Here is a 24464-nt window from a genome sequence, read left to right on the forward strand (position 1 = left end):
ACCATATAATCCATTCCTTGATATTTAGCCAAATAAATTGAAATCAGGGTCTCAGAGAGACACCTGCATTCCTATGTTCATTGCACTGTTATTCACAAAAGACAACCTATAAAAATAAGCTAAATGTACATCAACATATGAATAGGTAAATAAAATACGGTGGTTGTCGTTGTTCAGTTGTTAAGTCACGTCTAATACTTTGCAACTTCATGGACTGCAGTGTACCAGGCTTCTCTATCCTCCACTATCTCTCAAGGTTTTCTCAAATTCATGTCCATTGAGTTGGTGATGCTATCTAACTATCTCATCCTTTGTAAAATGCATGTGAATTATAGAGATGAAAAAAAGTAAAAAGTGGGCAATCTTGAGCCAATGAGATGTGTTATCACAAGAATCTTAACACAGAAGGAAAATAAAATTCAAATCAAAGCTGGTACAGTATGTTAAATAACAGCCTCTCCCTGCTCCCAAATATATACTCATATCCTAATCTTCAGAACCTGTGAATATGACTTGACTTGGAAAAAAGGATCTTTGCAGATGTAAGTTTAAGATCTCTAGATGAGATTACTCCAGACTTCCAGGTGACCCTAATTAAATGACCAGTGTCTTTATAAGAAAAATCAACAAAGCCAAAAACTGGTTCTTTGAAGGATAAATAAAATTGACAAACCATTAGCCAGACTCATCAAGAAACAATGGGAGAAAAATCAAATCAATAAAATTAGAAATTAAAATGGAGAGACCACAAGAGACAACACACAAATACAAAGCATCATAAGAGACTACTATCAGCAATTATATACCAATAAAATGGACAACATGGAAGAAATGGACAAATTCTTAGAAAAGTACTACTTTCCAAAACTGAACCAGGAAGAAATAGAAAATCTTAACAGACCCATCACAAGTATGGACATTGAAACTGTAATCAGAAATCTTCCAGCAAACAAAAGCCCAGGTCCAGATGGCTTCACAGATGAATTCTACCACAAATTTAGAGAAGAGCTAACACCTATCCTACTAAACTCTTCCAGAAAATTGCAGAGGAAGGTAAACTTCCAAACTCATTCTATGAGGCCACCATCACCCTAATACCAAAACCTGACAAAGATCCCACAAAAAAAGAAAACTACAGGCCAATATCACTGATGAACATAGATGCAAAAATCCTTAACAAAATTCTAGCAATCAGAATCCAACAACACATTAAAAAGATCATACACCATGACCAAGTGGGCTTTATCCCAGGGATGCAAGGATTCTTCAATATCCGCAAATCAATCAATGTAATACACCACATTAAAAATTGAAAAATAAAAGCCATATGATTATCTCAATAGATGCAGAGAAAGCCTTCGACGAAATTCAACATCCATTTATGATAAAAACTCTCCAGAAAGCAGGAATAGAAGGAACATACCTCAACATAATAAAAGCTATATATGACAAACCCACAGCAAACATTATCCTCAATGGTGAAAAATTGAAAGCATTTCCCCTAAAGTCAGGAACAAGACAAGGGTGCCCGCTTTCACCATTATTATTCAACATAATTTTGGAAGTTTTGGCCACAGCAATCAGAGCAGAAAAAGAAACAAAAGGAATCCAAATTCGAAAAGAAGAAGTAAAACTCTCACTGTTTGCAGATGACATGATCCTCTACATAGAAAACCCTAAAGACTCCACCAGAAAATTACTAGAGCTAATCAATGAATATAGTAAAGTTGCAGGATATAAAATCAACACACAGAAATCCCTTGCATTCCTATACACTAATAATGAGAAAATAGAAAGAGAAATTAAGGAAACAATCCCATTCACCATTGCAATGAAAAGAATAAAATACTTAGGAATATATCTACCTAGAGAAACTAAAGACCTATATATATATAGAAAACTATAAAACACTGGTGGAAGAAATCAAAGAGGACACTAATAGATGGAGAAATATACCATGTTCATGGATTGGAAGAATCAATATAGTGAAAATGAGTATACTACCCAAAGCAATTTATAGATTCAATGCAATCCCTATCAAGTTACCAACGGTATTTTTCACAGAGCTAAAACAAATAATTTCACAATTTGTATGGAAATACAAAAAACCTCGAATAGCCAAAGCAATCATGAGAAAGAAGAATGGAACTGGAGGAATCAACCTGCCTGACTTCAGACTCTACTACAAAGCCACAGTCATCAAGACAGTATGGTACTGGCACAAAGACAGAAATATAGATCAATGGAACAAAATAGAAAGCCCAGAGATAAACCCACACACCTATGGACACCTTATCTTAGACAAAGGCAGCAAGAATATACAATGGAGAAAAGACAATCTCTTTAACAAGTGGTGCTGGGAAAACTGGTCAACCACTTGTAAAACAATGAAACTAGAACACTTTCTAACACCATACACAAAAATAAACTCAAAATGGATTAAAGATCTAAACGTAAGACCAGAAACTATAAAACTCCTAGAGGAGAACATAGGCAAAACACTCTCTGACATAAATCACAGCGGGATCCTCTATGACCCACCTCCCAGAATATTGGAAATAAAAGCAAAAATAAACAAATGGGACCTAATTAAAATTAAAAGCTTCTGGACAACAAAGGAAACTATAAGCAAGGTGAAAAGACAGCCTTCAGAATGGGGGAAAATAATAGCAAATGAAGCAACTGACAAACAACTAATCTCAAAAATATACAAGCAACTCCTACAGCTCAATTCCAGAAAAATAAACGACCCAATCAAAAAAATGGGCCAAAGAACTAAATAGACATTTCTCCAAAGACATACAGATGACTAACAAACACATGAAAAGATGCTCAACATCACTCATTACCAGAGAAATGCAAATCAAAACCACAATGAGGTACCATTTCATGCCAATCAGAATGGCTGTGACCCAAAAGTCTACAAGAAATAAATGCTGGAGAGGGTGTGGAGAAAAGGGAACCTTCTTATACTGTTGGTGGGAATGCAAACTAGTACAGCCACTATGGAGAACAGTGTGGAGATTCCTTAAAAAACTGGAAATAGAACTGTCTTATAACCCAGAAATCCCACTGCTGGGCATACATACTGAGGAAACCAGAATTGAAAGAGACACGTGTACCCCAATGTTCATCGCAGCACTATTTATAATAGCCAGGACATGGAAACAACCTAGATGTCCATCAGCAGATGAATGGATAAGAAAGCTGTGGTACATATACACAGTGGAGTATTACTCAGCCATTAAAAAGAATACATTTGAATCAGTTCTAATGAGGTGGATGAAACTGAAGCTGATTATACAGAGTGAAGTAAGCCAGAAAGAAAAACACCAATACAGTATACTAATGCATATATATGGAATTTAGAAAGATGGTAACGATAACCCTGTATGCGAGACAGCAAAAGAGACACTGATGTATAGGACAGTCTTTTGGACTCTGTGGGAGAGGGAGGAGGGGGGGATGATTTGGGAGAATGGCATTGAAACATGTATAATATCATATAAGAAACTAATCGGCAGTCCAGGTTTGATGCAGGATACAGGAAGTTTGGGGCTGGTGCACTGGGATGACCCAGAGGGATGGTATGGGGAGGGAGGTGGGAGAGGGGGTTCAGGATTGGGAACACATGTACACCCGTGGTGAATTCACGTTGATGTATGGCAAAACCAATACAATATTGTAAAGTAAAAAAAAAAAGAGAGAGAGAGACACACACACACAGAAGAGAGACACACAGGAAGAAGAGGAGGAAGCCACATGAAAACGCAGGCAGAGACTGAACTGATGAAGCCACAGAAAAGAAAGGGCAGGAGCCACCAGAAACCGGAAGAGGCAAGGAAGGATTGTTTTCTAGAGCTCCACAGGAAGCACAGGCCTGCCAAGAACTGGATTCTAGGCTTCTCGCCTCCAGAACCATGAGAGTAGATACTTCTGTTGTTTGAAGCCATCAAGTTTGCAATAAGTTATTATTGTAGATCTAGGGAAGTCAATCAGGAATATAGTCAAACATTTTTCTAAACAGGGAGGAAATATAATGAATAAATAAAAATGTGAAAAAGAAGTTTGAGAGAACATTATACCATGTGGGATGCCAAGTTGCTTAGTCATGTCCAAGTCTTTGTGACTCTATGGACTGTAGCCAACCAGCCTCCTCTGCCCATGAGATTTCCCAGTCAAGAATACTGGAATGGGTTGCCATGCCCTTCTCCAACCAAAATGTAGATACTGAATATATTTGTGTGAAATGATCATATGAGATAAATGTTTTCTATAATTTTTTCCTCCAAATTTTCCAATTTTTCCACTATGAGTATAAATAACTTCTAAAATCAGGGAAAAATAATAAGTGATGTCAAAACACAATACTGAAAGAGGTAATTTTTTTTTTAGAACAAAATTCTTCTTTACCAATTCTCCTCCTATGCTTTAACTATGCTTTTCCCTCATGGTCCCTTCTAAACTTTGTCTTTATAATTAAACAATTATTTACTGTCATTCAAATGCAAAGAAGAAGCAGTCCTTAAAATGTCTCTAATGCAAAACTTTGGGAGGATTTACTTCAGTGTGTGTCTGTGTGTGTGTGTGTGTGTGCATGCTCAGTTGCTCAGTCCGACTCCATGGACTATAGCCTGCCAGACTCCTCTGTCCATGGAAATTTCCAGGCAAGAATACTGGAGTGGGTAGCCATTTCCTACTCCAGGGTATCTTTCTGACCCAGGGATCAAACCCATATCTCTTGTGTCTCCTGCATTGGCAGGTTGGTTGTTTATCACTGTGCCACCTGGGAAGCCCTTACTTATTTTCTCGCTAAAATATGTTCACTTCTTAATTTATCCCCATAATTCTCCTTGAGCCCTATTTTGTTCATCTCCTGCCAAGATATTTCTTATAAATACATTATTAGTGATAAGGTTTAAGCTGACCCTATCAGGAGATTTATAGCTAATAAGAATGCACTTTGTCCTGACATTTGAATATATCAGCTTCTTCATATCTTTTTGTTTTATTACAAATATTATTATCATATTTTTAGTTAATAGACTTTAATTTTCGAGTAGTCTTAGATTTATAGAAATGTACCCAGAAAGTCCAGAGAGTTCCCATATACCCGTGGCACTCCAACAGGTTCCCCCTCTTATTAACTTCTTGCATTGGTGTGGTACACTTATTATAACTGATGAGCCAATATCAATACTGATACATTCAGTTCAGTTCAGTTCAGTCACTCAGTCGTGTCCAACTCTTTGCAACCCCATGAATTGCAGCACGCCAGGCCTCCCTGTTCATCACCAACTCCTGGAATTTACTCAAACTCATGTCCATCGAGTCAGTGATGCCATCCAGCCATCTCATCTTCTGTCGTCCCCTTCTCCTCCTGCCCCCAATCCCTCCCAGCATCAGGGTCTTTTCCAATGAGTCAACTCTTTGCATCAGGTGGCCAAAGTATTGGAGTTTCAGCTTTAGCATCATTCCTTCAAATGAACACCCAGGACTGATCTCCTTTGAAGAATGAACTGGTTGGACCTCCTTGCAGTCCAAGGGACTCTCAAGAGCCTTCTCTAACACCGCAGTTCAAAAGCATCAATTCTTCAGCGATCAGCTTTCTTCACAGTCCAACTCTCACATTCATACATGACCACTGGAAAAACCATAGCCTTGACTAGATAGACCTTTGCTGGCAAAGTAATGTCTCTGTTTTTAATATGTTATCTAGGTTGGTCATAACTTTCCTTCCAAGGAGTAAGTGTCTTTTAATTTCATGGCTGCAATCACCATTTGCAGTGATTTTGGAGCCCAAAAGAATAAAGTCTGACACTGTTTCCACTGTTTCCCCATCTATTTCCCATGAAGTGATGGGACCGGATGCCATGATCTTCGTTTTCTGAATGTTGAGCTTTAAGCCAACTTTTTCACTCTCCACTTTCCCTTTCATCAAGAGGTTTTTCAGTTCCTCCTCACTTTCTGCCATAAGGGTGGTGTCATCTGCATATCTGAGGTTATTGATATTTCTCCCGGAAATCTTGACTCCAGCTTGTGCTTCTTCCAGCCCAGCGTTTCTCATGATGTACTTTGCATATAAGTTAAATAAGCAGGGTGACAATATACAGCCTTGACGTACTCCTTTTTCTAAGTGGAATCAGTCTATCGTTCCATGTCCAGTTCTAACTGTTGCTTCCTGACCTGCATACAGGTTTCTCAAGAGGCAGGTCAGGTGGTCTGGTATTCCCATCTCTTTCAGAATTTTCCACAGTTTCTTGTGATCCACACAGTCAAAGGCTTTGGCATAGTCAATAAAGCAGAAATAGATGTTTTTCTGGAACTCTCTTGCTTTTTCCATGATCCAGCGGATGTTGGCAATTTGATCTCTGGTTCCTCTGCCTTTTCTAAAACCAGCTTGAACATCTGGAAGTTCACAGTTCACGTATTGCTGAAGTCTGGCTTGGAGAATTTTGAGCATTACTTCACTAGCGTGTGAGATGAGTGCAACTGTTATTAACTAAAGTCCATAGTTTATATTAGGGTGGCTCAGACAGTAAAGAGTCTGCCTGCAATGCGGGAGACTTGGTTTTGATCCCTGGGTCGGGAAGATCTCCTGGAGAAGGGCATGGCTAACCACTCCAGTATTCTTGCCTGGAGAATTCCATGGACAGAGGAGCCTGGTGGGCTTTAGTCCATGGGGTTGCAAAGAGTTGGACATGACTGAGCAACTAACACACAACACACATAGTTTACATTTGGATCCACTCTAATATTGCATATTCTATGGGTTTTGAAAAACATGACCATGAGAATATCAAGTAGAATGTTTTACCTCCCTGAAAATTCCCTATACATTCCTAATGCCTCCAAAACCTCTGGCAATCACTGATCTTTTGACTGCTTTCCTAGTTTTCTCTTTTCCAGAACATCATAGAGTTTGGAATAATTTAGTACATATCCTTTCAGACTGGTTTCTTTGGCTTAGAAGCACACATTTAAGGTGCATTTCATGGATCGATAGCTCGTTTCATTTTAGTACTAAATAATAGTTCATTGTACTTCATAGGTAGGTTCTTAAATCAAAATAGATTCAGAGAAAACTTGTAAACAGCTTTCTCTGTTGCTATATAAGATGCCTCCTGACCTCTATATGTCTATATCAGTGTCTATATCTTATTAGTCAACAAACACTTTGCCCAAGTATGCAAATTCACTATTCTCCTGAGAGGGAAGTCTGGTCATAGCAATAATGTTTAAATTAGTTTCACCTAGATTGTTAAACCATCCCTATCTGGTCACTAGAGACCAATTTTCTCCCCATCCATTCAATAGGGAGAAAAATAAAGACCTCAAAGTTTCCTTTGAAGGGGAATCTTTGAGGGACTCCTTACAAGTGTGAAATAAAATAGGAAGAACAAAAGATTTATGTCTTGAAATTCAGGAATTAATCTTTTTCCTCTTTATATTGTCATTTGCTAGCAGTCTATTTTCGGAGAAGGCAATGGCAACCTACTCCAGTACTCTTGCCTGGAAAATCCCATGGATGGAGGAGCCTGGTGGGCTGCAGTCCATGGGGTCGTGAAGAGTCGGACACAATGAGCGACTTCACTTTCATGCACTGGAGAAGGAAATGCAACCCACTCCAGTGTTCTTGCCTGGAGAATCCCAGGAATGGGGGAACCTGGTGGGCTGCCGTCTATGGGGTCACACAGAGTTGGACCGACTTAGCAGCAGCAGTGGCAGCAGTCTATTTTAAATGATGTGGCCTATGCTACAATTTCCCATGGTTCCTTAGCAAAATAAATTTTTCCTAGGATATATCAATACTTTTCACACAGTGAGAAGTGTAGGGTTTTTAAAAACATATACAACTGATTTGTTGAAATATATCAGGTGAATATAATTATCTTTTATTATCATTGTGTTAGAAAATCCTCTTGGGTTTGCTTTTAGATTTTAACTTTTCTCAAATGACATGGTTCTATCTAATGCTATTTCTCCACTTGTTCTTTAGTAGTTATTTTTGCTCCTTCGGTTTTCCATGATGTTTCTAGTTGGTTCCTTAAACCTAACAAGTAACTGTAACAATTTATTCAGTTAAGAATTGAGTTCTGAGCAAAGATAAACACAGAGTGCAATGCAAGAAAGGGGCAGAGAGATATCCCAGGCTCATATTCTTTTTTCCCACCATTCCTATCCCACCTCTCACTTCCCAATTAAGATTTAACCTTTAGCTAATTCTCTTTGGAGCGTCAGAACAGCACTTCACATCACTTAACTATATTTCTTTACAAGTACAGAAATGTAAAAGTTCCAACAATGATCTTTCATGGGGCACCTCAAAAAATAGGCAGGAAACGCACCTAGGAGAATATTGATTTTAAGCAATTAGGCCAACCCAGGAGTCACTAATTTGAACATGATGGCTGAGATTTCAGAAATTTAGGCTATACCCAGACAGAATTCTCAGTTCAATTCAAAGTGCTACATTATTTGATACTATGAATCTTTTCATTCACAGGTTAACTAACATTTGGAAACATACATAAGAAAACATTCTACTGAAGTTTCATTCTACTACTTGTGCTTTTCACCAATGCCTCCTGTCACTTATCAGGTAGTTAAGGACAAACAAGCAAAGCCTTTAAAAGTATAGTCAGTATACATGGAATCTAACAACAACAACCAAAAAAAGGTACATATGGAAGGCAGAAATAGAGACACGGATATAGAGAACAAATGCATGGGCACTGAAGGGGGAAAGAGGGGTGTGGGATGGATGGGGAGATTGGGATTGACATATATACACTATTGATACTATGTATAAAATACATAGCAGAGAAGGCACTGGCACCCCACTCAAGTACTCTTGCCTGGAAAATCCCATGGACGGAGGAGCCTGGTGTGCTGCAGTCCATGGGGTCTCGAAGAGTCAGACACGACTGAGTGACTTCACTTTCACTTTTCACTTTCATGCACTGGAGAAGGAAATGGCAATCCACTCCAGTGTTCTTGCCTTGAGAATCCCAGGGACAGCAGAGCCTGGTGGGCTGCTGTCTATGGGGTCGCACAGAGTCAGACATGACTGAAGCGACTTAGCAGCAGCATAAAATAGATAGGACTTCCCTGGTATCTCAGGCAGTAAAGAATCTGCCTGCAATGCAGAAGACCTGGGTTCCATCTCTGGATCCCGCACATCCCTAAAGAACCGAATGGCAACCCATTCAAGTTTTCTTGCCTGGAGAATTCCATGGACAGAGGAGCCTGGCGGGCTACAGCCCATGGGGTCACAAAGAGACAGACATGACTGAGTGACTAACACAAACACACATAAAGTAACTAGAGAGAACCTACTGTATAGCACTGGAACTCTGCTCTGCTCTGTGGTGACCTAAATGAGAAGGAAATTCAAGAAAGCGGGGATACATGTATACATATAGCTGATTCACTTTGCTGTACAGCAGAAACTAACACAACATTGTAAAGCAACTAGACTCAATAAAAATGCAAAACATAAGAAGCAGGACAGTTAAAAAAAAAAACAGCATAGTTAAATTAAAAAAAAAATACATCTCCAGCAATCATTCATGATACTAAATGACACTGGAACTCCAGTTATTAGGGCATGATCCATTTGAATCATTGGGGTTGTAAAGAAGACAGATAGATGGTTTGGTAACTGTATCAGAAATGGCTGCAGATAGGAAGCAGAAGTACATGATGGAGAGGTGAAATCAGGTGAAAGGTGAAAATCAAATTAAGCTAAAATCCTGAATAGCAAAGACATCTGGCAATAAGAAAAACAAGGAAGTATACACAAAAGACAGAACTAAAGTTTGCAAGAAAAATGAACAGGGAAAACATGAAAGGCCAGCTATTAAATTGCTGTGTTTATGTAGAAGGAAGTGAATGGAAAGATATGTTAATGTTGATGAGACATGACACCATAAAGCTATGTATATTCTAAACTACTCATTTCAGCCTATTATATACCTTGAATATAAGAAATACCAAATATCTGGATTGCCTTATAAGTGGAAATTCTAGATCTTAATCACAGGAAAGAGGGGTAGCAATTTGATTGGAAGAGAAAACCAAGGGACTTATCAAGAAATTATGTTATTATGTAGGTGGCATTATTTTCCTTAAATATTAATACAAACAATAGAAAAATAAGCATAATATACTTTCTGCTGTGCTAAGTTGCTTCAGTTATGTTCAACTCTCTGCAACCCTATGGACTATAGCCCTCCAGGCTCCTCTGTCCATGGGATTCTCTGGGCAAGAATACTTAAGTGGGTTGCCGTGTCTTCCTCCAGGGGATCTACCCAGTACAGGGATGGAACCCTCCTCTCTTGTATCTTCTGCACTGGCAGGTGGGTTCTTTACCACTAGTACCACCTGAAAAGTCCATAATACACTTTAAAGAGGCACTTTCACATTTTACATAATATTTTAAAATACCTACAGTTCATATTAAAATATTTCATTATTATGAGATGGCAGCACCTGGGGAGGCTTTTGGCTGCAAGTTATAGAACATTTGGCTAAATTTTAGACAATAAAGACTTTAATTACCTTAAAGAATAAGGAAGCAATGAAAGTGAAAGTAGCTCAGTCCTGCCCAACTCTTTGCAACCCCATGGACTATACAGTCCATGGAATTCTCCAGGCCAGAATACTGCAGTAGGTTGCCTTTCCCTTCTCTGGGGGATCTTCCCAACCCAAGGATCAAACCTAGGTCTCCTTCATTGCAGGTGGATTCTTAAGCAGCTGAGTCACAAGGGAGACATGCAATTCTTCACAGTTGCTGCTGTGAAGTTGCTGAACCAAACTGAGTTGCTGTCTGTCCCACCATCATCAGAGAACTGTATTTTTTGTCATTGGGCACATCACCATGATGTCAAGATGTCTACTGAAGCTGAAGCATCACACACTCCATTAGCATTTGAGAAAGGAAGGCGAGAATCTTCTCTAAGGCTCTGCTTCTTTTTCACATAGGAGAAAATGTGTCCCAGGAAGCTTTCTTTATATCCAATTAACCAGGACTGAGTCATATCCACCCTTAAACCAATCAGGGGCAAAATGGAATAGAACTGCCAAGACTGGCTTGGACTGATCACTAACCATGCCCTTTGGGGGCTGAAGAGCCAACATTGCCTAACAAAATAACAGTTGTGATGTCCTCAACAAGGAAGAATTAGGAGCTATCACATGGCTGCAAGGGGTTTATGCAATTGAGTTGTTGTTTCTGAGAACTATTTTGGCAAGCAGTAGAGCAGCTGTATTATAATGAAGGCTGAAAAAGAAAGTGAAGGTGTTAGTCACTCAGTTATACTCAACTCTGTGACCTCATAGACTGTAGCTCAGTGAGCCAGGCTCCTCTGTCCCTGGAATTCTGCAGGCAAGAATACTGGAGTGGGTAGCCACTCCCTTCTCCAGGAGATCTTCCCAATCCAAGGACTGAACCTAGGTCTCCTGAATTGCAGGCAGATTCTTTACTGTCTGAGTGACCAGGGAAAGCCCATAATGAAGGTTGCTGCTGCTGCTACTGCTGCTGCTAAGTCGCTTCAGTCGTGTCCGACTCTGTGCGACCCCATAGATGGCAGCCCACGAGGCTCCCGTCCCTGGGATTCTCCAGGCAAGAACACTGGAGTGGGTTGCCATTTCCTTCTCAAGTGCATGAAAGTGAAAAGTGAAAATGAAGTCGCTCAGTCGTGTCCAACTCTTAGCGACCCCATGGACTGCAGCCCACCAGGCTCCTCTGTCCATGGGATTTTCCAGGCAAGAGTACTGGAGTGGGTCGCCTAATGAAGGTTAGGGGTTGTTAAACTTAACTAAATTAGTAGGGAGCAGAAGAGGCACATTAAAGGCATCAAAGACCCATTGGAAAAGAAGAAAAACTCACTTCAGTTAAATTAAAGCTAGTCAGTGGCACAACCCCAGGTACCATCAACTCTTGTTGTATCAGTGATGGATTCTTATTTCAGCCATAGTGTTCTGATTTTAGTCAATTTGGGAAAATAAAAAGAACGTACAAATTAATCCGGTCACTAGGCATTCAAACGTGGCAATACACTTTATGTACTCTGAGATGATTACTGCTGGGAAAAAAAAAAAGTTAATAAGTAATTGATAAGTAATTCAAGTTACACCTGGGCTCAGACATGGACCTTTCTTCATGACCGGGCAACACCACTTAGATTTATCCTCAGGAAAATGATTATTCCATGCTATGATTTCAGAGGTAACAGCAAGGGTCTCCAATGTCCTCCCACTGTCTGGAATCCCTAGTATCTGGAATTCTACCGTTAGTGGTCTGTTTCTTAAACTACGACTCTCACTCATGTTAAAATGGCATTTCTGGAGGATAGATCATAACTTAAACTCTACATTATTACATAGCAGTGTAAATTAATTTTGTGTTGTTTCTGAGAACCAGTTTTGGTAAGCAAAAGAGAGAAGCGGTATTATAATGAAGGTAGTGGTGGTTGTTTAGTCATCAGCTTGTTTCCAACTCTCGTGACCCCATGCCCTATAGCCCGCCAGGTTCCTCTGTCCATGAGATTTCCCAGGCAAGAATACTGGAGCTGGTTGACCTTTCCTTCTCTAAGGGATCTTCCTGACCCAGGAACTGAACCTGCTACTGCTGCTAAGTCACTTCAGTCGTGTCCGACTCTGTGCGACCCCATAGACGGCAGCCCACCAGGCCCCACCATCCCTGGGATTCTCCAAGCAAGAATACTGGAGTGGGTTGCCATTTCCTCCTCCAATGCATGAAAGTGGAAAGTGAAAGTGAAGTCACCCAGTCGTGTCCGACTCTTAGGGACCCCATGGACTGCAGCCTACCAGGCTCCTCCATCCATGGGATTTTCCAGGCAAGAGTACTGGAGTGGGGTGCTATTGCCTTCTCTGAGGAACTGAACCTGCTTTCCCTCAATTCAATACAGAATTGAATCTGTATTGGCAGGCAGATTCTTTACCACTGAGCTACCAGGGAAGGTTAAATTTACCACTGAGCCCCTAATGAAGGTTAAATTTAACCCTAATGAAGGTTAAATTGGAACTACACATATAGGGAGCAGGAGAGATGCATTAAAGGCATCAAAGTCCCACTCCAAAAGAACATAAACTCATTTCAATTTCAAACTCTCAATCTTTGAGTCTCTGTGCATTTTTATTACAGAGGAGCCTAGGGGACTAGTTGGACACAACTGAAGCAACTTAGCAGCAGCATACCAATTAATCTAGATTTTTAATCTGAGTGTGATACTGCTGTCATTGTTCTTGTCCCTACTGTTGAGGTGTGCAGAGCAAGAAAGTTTCTCTGGGGAAACTGCTCAGTGAAGAGAGAGAAAAAAAAAAAGTAAGAGTTAACTGCTAGAGCAGCAGCAACAGACCTACCCTTCTTGCTCCTGAATCTGCACTGTCAGATGATTTCTAGTGCTTTCCTAGAAAAAGAAGAACATGCTCTGCTGTTGGGCATGAAACAATAAGAAAATCACTTCAGTCTCAGAAGCAGTGGTGGCCACTTGCCCGTGTTTACCGGCACTGATATTTCCTCTTCTTTCCCTGACTTATGAAATCAGTGAGGGATGTCAGGTCATTCTCAGTAGAGCATAGTGAGTGGTTTTTGGAGCCCACCACCACATGGACCATTTGGTCAAGTTACCTCAGCTCTGGGCCTCAGTTTCCTCATCTATAAATGGTGATAATCAATTGTCCTCAGCATCTTAGTGCAATTACTTTGTTAATATAGATAAGTTCTAGCATATAGTAGATGCTCCATAACTTTTTACTGTTTTCAGTCAAGAGCATACTGCGTTCATAAAAAGCCATTTACTGAGTCCCAGAGTCCAGAGTGCTTAATACAAGGCATCTGAGATATAAAAAAGTTTAAGACATGATCTTGATATTTAAGAATATCACAAACCAAATAAGAAAACAAGAAATGTAAATAAAAAGGTAAGCAACCATCAAAGTAGAACCAGCAATTATCAAATTTGATTGCTGACATACCCTACTAGACAGATACTATTATGTACTCCTCATATATTAAAAAAACACTAAAGCTCACAGAGGTCACCCCTATGACCTCCGCATCCTGCCTCATATATAAAGGACTGTGACTTCCATCTCTCCATCCCAACATCCCATGACGTCAAAGGAGCAAGTAGGAAAATCTTGACGCATTTATCCTGGAAGGGAAGCATTTGAGAAAGCCAAGATCAGCCGAGGAAAGTTGACTAAAGGAGGTTGAATGCCAAGATCATTCAGGCATTGCCATTGTTAGTGCTGGCCCGTCTCAAGCTCAGGTTCATCTCCATTGTCATCCTTTCTTTCACAGTACAGACTTCAGGAATCCAAAGAGCTCTCCTTCAATACTGCCATTCACTCATCCAGTTTTTGGAAAATTGTTTCCATCTCCCTTAAACTGCTGATAAGTTGGATGATTTCTCCCCTTCACCATTCTTTCCCAAATCACCCCCAGCCTCGCAGGTTCTGGAGATCAGCTCATCCATTCTATGTCTTTAAGCTCTTAAATGTCACTCAGTTTGGGATAACAGGAACGAACATATAACAGTCTTACAAAGTTCTTACACTCCTGCTTCCTGACTGAGTTGCTCACTTCCTTTTGAGAAATTAATAAGGAAGTCCGTGTGTTTGATTCTCTGCTTTAGAGCCCCAGAAGATAGTTGATCTCTGCCCCCAACTTTCGACTCAATGGACATGAGTCTGCGTAAACTCCGGGAGTTGGTGATGGACAGGGAGGCCTGGCGTGCTGCAGTCCACGGGGTCGCAGAGTTGGACATGACAGTGACTGAACTGACTGACTGACCGACCCGACTTCTTTCTTCCTCATTTTCCTAGACCTAAAGACTCTTTTGAAGGAATGAACCAACCAGAAAATACACTATACTGTTGGTAGTTGAAAACAGAACTAACTAACTTGGTCTGAAATGAAAGTAGACTCATACTGAGGGCTTTGAATACGTCAGAAAAGTTATTCCAGATCACAAATGTCATCCATGGAAAAAAAGAGGCAACAAATCAAATACTTTACCAAAAAAAAAAAAGCAGGTAATGGAACCATGGAGAAGCTGAATGTTGAGAAATTACACATATCTAACATGGTCTTCAAATCTGAAGCAAACATCAATATTAATTTTGATAATCCAGAGGGACACTGAAATCACTGGGAAAGAATCAAAACTGTACACAGCCTGGATGGTCCATCTGATTGTCTCTACAGGCTCATTTTTTTTTACTGATAGCTTCACTTTCCTAGTCATATTGAATATTTTATTTAAACTCACTTGTGTTTCCAATAGGATTAAGGAAGTTCAAATCACATAGATGGATGGAGACCAAAACCAAAATCTGATAATAATTGTTAATGTGTCAAGATCTAGAGGCAAAAGAATGGCTCCTTGGACCTGAAACAATCATCTTTCTGAGAAGGATCCCTCTCAATACTTAGAAAGATGTGATTTAGTGGGAAATAGAGTAATAAACAGTTTAATTTTCATTACAAGTAAAATATCAAACCATTTCTACTTTTCAAAAAACTGTATTTAAAATGGCATGCATTTTATTTTACTGAAGTACAGGACATTAAGCAAAGGTTTGGTTGCCTTGGTGACAAATTGTGGTCAAGAAGATGCACATCTCACACAAAAAAAAAGAGATACAAAATGCTTTCAATATACTCTATGCATTATAGAGAAATGGAGAAATTTTAAAAATAAACTGGACCAAGCATTCATTTTTGTACTGTTAAGAGATATGTCCTGGTTTGAGGAAAAGATCCCTTATGCTAAGTCATATATCTCAAGCTCCTAAAAGCCCTCCTAAAGTGTCATGCAATTTACCACCAACCACAAAGGTTTTAAGGAAAGTCTAAAAATTTGAGTGATTTTCTATATGTGTTTTTTCTTAATTCAATGCCCCACAGCTGTATTCCTAATTGACCAAATGACTCACTAATAAGAATCTAGTTCAATATTATCAGTGTGTCTGTTATATGGTAACCTAGAATATGAAGAAAGCAAACAACTTTTGTTTTTGAATTTGAGTTGAATACATCAACATTTTCAAAGAAGAGTACTTCTATTAGAGGGGGTGATATTTCTTTTTATTTTTCATTTTTTAAAATTTTATTTTAATTTGAGGCTAACTACTTTACAATATTGTAGTGGTTTTTGCCATACACTGACATAAATCAGCCATGGTGTACATGTTTCCCTCATCCTGGACCCCCCTCCCACCTCCCTCCCTATCCCATCCCTCAGGGTCATCCCAGTGCACCAGCCCTGAACACCCTGTCTCATGCATCAAACCTGGACTGGTGATCTGTTTCACATGTGATAATATACATGTTTCAATGCTATTCTGTCAAATCATCCCACCCTCACCTTCTCCCACAGAGTCCAAAAGTCTGTTCTTTACTTTTTTTTTTATATTCTATGAGTCCATTTAATCAAACCTGGGTTTAGAAAACCAATCTATCAAAATGTAGTCATCTTAACCTGTTGATAAACAGCCCACTAAAGGGAAAGAGTAAACTTTGAGGATTCTATAAGAGAAAGAGTAAATTGGCTCATAATTCACATCAGAACTATCACCATTGACCAGGGAAGGGTTGTTCAAAAGACAAGAAACTTCACTGATCAGGAGAGTCAAGGAAAAGATCAAGGGCAAAAAGGCAGATAAGAATCCCATCTCTACCCCACAACTCATCTCTTTATTATTAATCATTTGGGTTATTTAAAATAATAAAAATTTTGCATTGGATTTTAAAATGTCACCTAGAGAAAAGTGCCATCAATATTCTGGTGTATTTCTTTTCCAATGTGTTTTTTGAATGTTTTACATACTTTTAAGTATTGCCCAATAGTAGAGCATACTCATCATAAACACCTTTGAAAGCTTTAAAATTCCATTCCCTCCCCAAGACACAGACATGGCAAGTGACTTGTGGATACCATGGCGGGAGAGGGTAGGACAAATTGAGAAAGTATCATTGACATGTGTACATTATCATATATAAAATACATAACTGGTGGGAAGCTGCTATATAACACAGGGAGACCAGCCTGGTGCCCTGTGATGACTTTTGGTGGTGGGATGGGAGAGGAGAGGGATGTACAAGAGAGAAAGTGAAAGTGAAGTCGCTCAGTCGTGCCCGACTCTTTGCGACCCCATGGATAGTAGCCTGCACCAAGCTCCTCCGTCCATGGGATTTTCAAGGCAAGAGTACTGGAGTGGGTTGCCATTTCCTTCTCCAGGGAATATTCCCAACCCAGGGATCGAACCCAGATCTCTCACATTGTAGACAAATGCTTTACCATCTGAGCCACCAGGGAAATAGGTATATACATATTTATATATATATATAATTATGACTGATTCACATTATTGCACGGCAGAAAACAACACATTATGAAGCAATTATCCTTCCAACTAAAAAAAATGCTATAAAACTTGTTTGACATGTTGAAGGTATCATAATTTGTTTTTACATTTCTCTACTTTCAAACATTCATGTCTTTAACAAATGTTGCTACTCCACATGAATCCCATATGGATATTTTCACAGTGAGGAAAGATGATAAAAGAAGGGGTCAGAGACAGCAACTCTAAGAAGAAATATTACATGAGAAACAACCCCATATATTACATATATGATACATATGTTAAGATCTCATTTATATATTGTAAGACACAGTTTATATATATATATGATTATAAACTTATATTATATATATAAAATTAGGAAAAAATATTTTATTCTACATTAGCTGATATGTAAGGGTATCAAGCCCAATTGGGCTCCTAGAATGTCAGGAGTGGAAGATGATTGATTCTTAGGTAGATTAACTTGTTAAAATTAGTAAGTTTAATTTTTATATTTTGAAAAGGGTCAAGTAAAAATATTTTATAACATTTAAAATATGTATATAAAAAGGTCGACTAGAAAAAAACTTGCTGCTGTTCAGTCGCTCAATCATGTCCGACTCCTTGTGACCCCATGAACTGCAGAATGCCAGGCCTCCCTGTCTTTCAACATCTCTCAGAGCTTACTCAACCTCATGTCCTTTGAGTCAATGATGCCACCCAACCATCTCATCTTCTGTCGTCCCCTTCCCCTCCTACCTTCAATCTTTCCCAGCATCAGACTCTTTTCCAATTAGTCAGTTCTTCGCATCAGATGAACAAATTATTGGAGCTTCAGCTTAAGCATCAGTCCTTCCAATGAATATTCAGGACTGATTTCCTTTAGAATAGACTGGTTTTATCTCCCAGCAGTCCAAAGGACTCTCAAGAGTCTTCTCCAATACCACAGTTCAAAAGCATTCTTCAGCTGTCTGTCTTCTTTATGGTTCAGCTCTCACATCCATACATGACTCCTGGAAAAACCATACCTTTGACTATATGAACCTTTGTTGGCAATGTCTGTCCTTTTTAATATGCTGTCTAGGTTTGTCATAGCTTTTCTTCCAAGGAGCAAGCATCTTTTAATTTCATGGCTGCAGTCACCATCTGCAGTGATTTTGGAGCTCAAGACAATAGTCTGTCACTGTTACCATTGTTTCCCCATCTATTTGACATAAAGTGATGGAACCAGATACCATGATTTTCATTTCTTGAATTCTGAGTTTTAAGTCAGCTTTTTCACTCTCCTCTTTCACCTTCATCAAGAGGCTCTTTAGGTCCTCTTCACTTTCTGTCTTTAGTGTGGTGTTATCTACATAGTTGGGGTTGTTGATCTTTCTCCTGGTAATCTTGATTCCAGCTTGTGCTTCATCCAGTACAGCATTTTGCATGATGTACTTTGCATATAGTGCCACAGTCCATAGGGTTGCAAAAGAGGTGGACACAACTGAGCGAATGAACTGAACAGGCTCTGCATATAAGTTAAATAAACAGGGTGACAATATACAGCCTTGACGTACTCCTTTGCCAATTTTGAACCAATCCATTGCTCTATGTCCTGTTCTAACTGTTGCTTCTTGACCTCCTTACAGGTTTCTCAGGAGGCAGATGAGATGGTCTGGTATTCCCATCTCTTTCAGAATTTTCAACAGTTTGTTGTGATCCACACAGTCAAAGACTTTAGCATAGTCCATGAAGCAGAAGTAGATGTTCTTCTGGAATTCTCTAGCTTTTTCAATGATCAAATGGATCCTGGCAATTCAATCTCTGGTTTCTCTGCCTTTTCTAAATCCAGCTTGAACATATGGAAGTTCTGAGTTCATGTACTTTTGAAGATTGGAGAATTTTAAGCATTACTTTGCTAGCATGTGAAATGAGCGCAATTGTGCGGTAGTTTGAACATTCTTTAGCATTGCTTTTTTTTTGGGGGGATTGGAATGAAAACTGACCTTTTCCAGTGTTATGGCCACTGCTGAGTTTTCCAAATTTGCTGGCATATTGCTGCTGCTGCTGCTAAGTCACTTCAGTTGTATCCACACTGTGCGACTCCATAGACAGCAGCCCACCAGGCTCCACTGTCCCTGGGATTCTCCAGACAAGAACACTGGAGTGGGTTGCCATTTCCTCCTCCAGTGCATGAAAGTGAAAAGTGAAAGTGAAGTCGCTCAGTCGTATCCTACTTCACGCGACCCCATGGACTGAAGCCTACCAGGCTCCTCCATCCATGGGATTTTCCAGGCAAGAGTACTGGAGTGGGGTGCCATTGCCTTCTCTGCTGGCATATTGAATGCAGCATTTTAACACCACCATTTGTTAGGACTTGAAATAGCTCACCTGGAATTCCATCACCTCCACTAGCTTTGTTGTAGTTATGTTTCCTAAGGCCCATTTGATTTTGCACTCCAAGATGTCTGGCTCTAGGTGAATGATCACATTGCTGTGATTATCTGGGTTGTGAAGATCTTTTTTGTATAGTTCTTTTGTGTATTCTTGCCACTTCTTCTTAATATCTTCTGCTTCTGTTAGGTCCATACCATTTCTGTCCTTTATGTGCCCATCTTTGCATAAAATGTTCCCTTGGTATCTCTTATTTTCTTGAAGAGATCTCTAGTCTTTCTCATTCCATTGTTTTCATCTATTTCTTTGCATTGATCACTGAGGAAGGCTTTCTTATCTCTCCTTGCTATTCTTTGGAACTCTGCATTCAGATGGTTATATCTTTACTTTACTTTTTTGTCTTTTGCTTCTCTTCTTTTCTCAGTTATTTGTAAGGCCTCCTCAGACAACCATTTGCTTTTTTTGCCTTTCTTTTTCTTGGAGATGGTTTTGATCACTACCTCCTATACAATGTTATGAACCTCTGTTCATAGTTCTTCAGGCACTCTGTCTATCAGATATAATCCCTTGAATCTATTTGTCATTTCTACTGTATAATCATAAGGGATTTGATTTTGGTCATACCTAAATGGTCTAGTGGTTTTCCCTACATTCTTCAATTTATGTCTGAATTTTGAAATAAGGAGTTCATGATCTGATCTGAGCCCAGTCTTGTTTTTGCTGACTGTATAGAGTTTCTCCATCTTCAGCTGCAAAGTATATAATCAATCTGATTTCGGTATTGACCATCTGGTGATGTTCATGTGTAGAGTTGTCTCTTGTGTTGTTGGAAGAGGGTGTTTGCTATGACCAGTACATTCTGTTTGCAAAACTCTTTTAGCCTTTGCCCTGCTTCATTTTGTACTCCAAGGCGAAACTTGCCTGTTACTCCAGGTATCAGAAAAACATTTAAATGTAGGCATATATGCAATTTGACCAAAATTACCTTTTAAAAACCCATATATTTTAAAAACTGAACAGACAAATACTGAAATATAATAATAATTATTTTTAATGTTGGATAAATAGGTGATTTTTTTCTTATATTCTTCTTTATATATATATTTATTTATTCATCTTATAATATATATTAATTCATTTTGCAGTGGAGAAAAAAATTTTTTTAATAAAAATCATACCTGGCTTTGACTCCAGTCTGTTGCTCTTTAGCTATGAACTGGACAAATCATTTGATCTCCCTAATCCACATGTTTGTCATCTGTAAAGACAATTAGCAACATTTACTCTGGCTTCTTGATGCATTTTTGCAATAATTAAATAAAGATGCTTGTATAAGTACTATATAATCACAAAATTCAGTAAAAATATAAAATATCATTATGACCAATGATTTGATTAGATGGCTAAATAAAGAGAAGAATGATAACAACATTTTCTTCCACTCCTTAGCATCTACCCAAGTAGAATTTAGTAAGTTATACTTAAAGGAAGCTAAGAAGAAAGGAAAAAATATGGAGGTGGAGTGGGGAAGGACGACCTGCAGAGATTAAAAAATAACAATAATAAGCTTACAGACTTTTCATAATTATCACCAAAGCCAAAAGTGAAATTCCTTCACTGCTGTTTCATACACCTCTAAGGACATTATGATCAGTGCTAAGAGTACCCCAGACTGCCAGCTATTCCTTCTATCTGATTACATGCTGAAAAAAGACAATTGTTAATTAGTTTCTCAATTTAACCTTACCCTTCTTTCCTATATTGCCTTATTATACTACACCAAAACAAGAACTTTACCAAAACTGGTTACATGCTGTTAACAGTGTATCCATTCTATTTCAAAATAAACTAGGTAGTAAAAATCACTTGATTCTCCTTCCATAAATAAAAAGAAAACTTACAAGAATTAGTGTCACATTAATACAATCTGGAAATGTGACTTGCTTTCTATTTGTTCGTAAACTAATCCCAACTAGATCACTTAGCACATTTCAATGTGTTCAACTATTTCAATTATCTCAAAAATCAGATTTATGCTGGACACCAAAAGCCCACTGGTTCTTTCAGTGATTATAAAATACTTTTATTAGGGAAAAAAAATTTTCTGAACTAAGAAGCTGGGTCAAATTCCACTACCAAAAACCATCATTCATTTTAAAGTAGAAATGTAAAGCTCCTGTTTTGATTTAGTTTCTGTAATGCATGTCTTTTTTCAGAAACAATTCTACCTTGATCTTACAGGGTATTACTTGATTTCACCGAAGTTTCTGTCGCCTGCAGGGTAAGCCCTCTCTAGTCTGACTGCTATGGCCTAAATGACAGGTGAATAGATTTCAACAACAAAAGTAAAGAATACGTGGAGACACCCACGGTTTCACAGTGGGTGATAATTAACTTCCCTGGGGCTTAGTTTCCTAATCTGCAGACAAATATTTGAATAGATCAGTGTATTCTGAGGCACACGGGCCACAGGAGATGCTCCATGAAAGATGGGTGGGAGTGGAGTGGGATGAGGGGATGGTAATACGATGAACTTGAGAAATCCTGTACCCTGTGTTCCCTGTTACAGAGGCAGGGTGGATTAGCCAAGCAGATACTTACAAGAAACATTTGTAATTCCTCTTAAATCACTATTTCCATAGTTCACTTAAGCATGCAAACATTATGTCATTGTTTTACAGAGAAGGTGAGATAGTGAGAACCTTGAACACTGGAACACACTTTCAGAAACTAGATTTTATAGTTATTAGCATCCCCTCTAACACAATGATTTTTTGATGCTCTGTTGGTCTCTAAAAAAAGTAATAAGAGCTGTCCTGATTATAAGACAATTATGTCAGAACACTTTACAACATGAGTTTTATCAGAAAATTTATATTATGATAGAAAATTAAAGACTAATACAGATTCCTACTGAAAATGATTAATGCCAAATACCCCATTTTCTGACATTCCACATCACAAAGTGTGGTCAAACAGCAATATACATCAAGGGGAAAACGGAATGAATATAAGATTATTAAGCATTAAAGATTACTACTTTGATATCCCAAATAAGAAGTCATTACAGCAGTGACTTGTGCAGAGAACATCTTTATCATTTGTAAAATGTATTAAATGAAGAGTCAGAAAAAATATTTTTAAATTGGTGCTTCCAATTTATAGACACCTGTGGTAGCTCAGACAATAAAGAATCTGCCTGCAGTGTAGGAGACCTGGCTTCAATCCCTGGGTCAGGAAGATCCCCTGGGAAAGGAAATGGCAACCTACTCTAGTATTCTTGCCTGGGCAATCCCATGGACAGAGGAGCCTGGCAGGCTACAGTCCAACGGGTTGCAAAAGAGTTGGACATGACTGAGTGACTAATGCTTCATATTTCTGTGGTTGTAAGGGGGATTCCCACATGGCGCTAGTGGTAAAGAATCCACCTGCCAATGCAGGAGACATAAGAGACGTGGGTTCGATCCCTGGGTCGGGAAGATCCCCTGGAGGAGGGCATAGCATCCCACTCTAGTACTCTTGGAGAATCCCCATGGAAAAAGGAGCCTAGCAGGCTACAGTCCATAGTATCACAAAGAGTCGGACAAGACTGAAGCGATTTAGCACACATGCGCATGGTTTAAAGATAATGAATGCCTGGTAAATGGGTGGATGGTGCAGGGTAAATGACAGGGAAAAGAGAACAAATCAAAAGGAACCCAAAGCATATCATTCCCCTTCACTTAGAGAAGCTGGAACGAGATATGGCTTTGAGTCACCTTGGAGACCAGGGTCAAGGGAAACCATAACAAAATTACTTCTTAGTTACATTCTAATCAGCCTCTATTCCATCTTTATGTCACGGAGGTCAAGCACTTGTTTGGAGAGCTGGTTAATGGCTTGCTAACCTGGCAGGAGGAAAAGAAAATGCACTACCGGGATCCTGGGTTTCATTTTTCCCTCAAATATATTTTTTTCTAAAATTAACCTTAACATTTGCCATCGGCTAAATAAATCTGGGTCCAATCCTGGCTCTGTCATTTCACAGTTATAGTAACTTGGGCAAATATGCTGTCTCCGAGTCTTTCTTGTGTCTATAAAATTGAAACGATAGTATATGTTTTTCACATAATGTAAAAACAAGAGATGGTGTAAACTCGAGTGCCTGACACGTAGAAAATGCACAACAGAGGTGGCATTGGTTATTACACTCTTACACTCTGTGTGCAGGCCTGAACTAAGCACAATGGAACGATGGCTGGATTCTGTGCTGCATTGTTCTCCCCTTACCATTCTACCTAAGGACACCTTCACTCATGCAGTTGGCCAGGAATCTCACACTCATCAGGCTAAGCAATGACACCCCACCCGTGCTTCTCCACCATAGTGTGTTCTGGTGAACTAGCCAAGGCCGTTGAGCTCTGACTGTGCATTAAGCACGGTGCTCAGCATATCACAGGCATGACCTCACTGACCTTCCAGAACAGCTGTTAACAGATGATGAACCTGTAGAATGAGGATGGTGATGGTGTCATGTAAGGTCACCCTGGCATCAGAGCTGGCACTAAACCAAAAGCCTTTCCAACTCTAAAGCTCATGCCCTTCCTCATCACATAGCACCAGTACTCATATCCAGACCCATCCTGATGGAGTCGTTCTGCTCTAGCCAAGCAGTTCCCAGCCTTATCTTGAATCGCTTCTCTTTGAAGGTAAAGACTGTGTGGACC

General features: G+C 39.2%; 1 long non-coding RNA gene across 1 annotated transcript in view; it reads right to left on the reverse strand.

Moving 5' to 3' along the window:
• Nucleotides 1–24464, reverse strand: part of LOC138989199 (uncharacterized) — a 214016-nt gene that overhangs the window by 96899 nt on the left and 92653 nt on the right. Inside the window, exon 2 of the long non-coding RNA XR_011465452.1 lies at nucleotides 20937–21016. This is a non-coding gene — a long non-coding RNA (uncharacterized lncRNA). The remainder of the gene's footprint in view (nucleotides 1–20936; nucleotides 21017–24464) is intronic.

The sequence above is a fragment of the Bos mutus genome, chromosome 9 (assembly GCF_027580195.1).
Source record: "Bos mutus isolate GX-2022 chromosome 9, NWIPB_WYAK_1.1, whole genome shotgun sequence".
Classification (NCBI taxonomy): Eukaryota; Metazoa; Chordata; class Mammalia; order Artiodactyla; family Bovidae; genus Bos; species Bos mutus.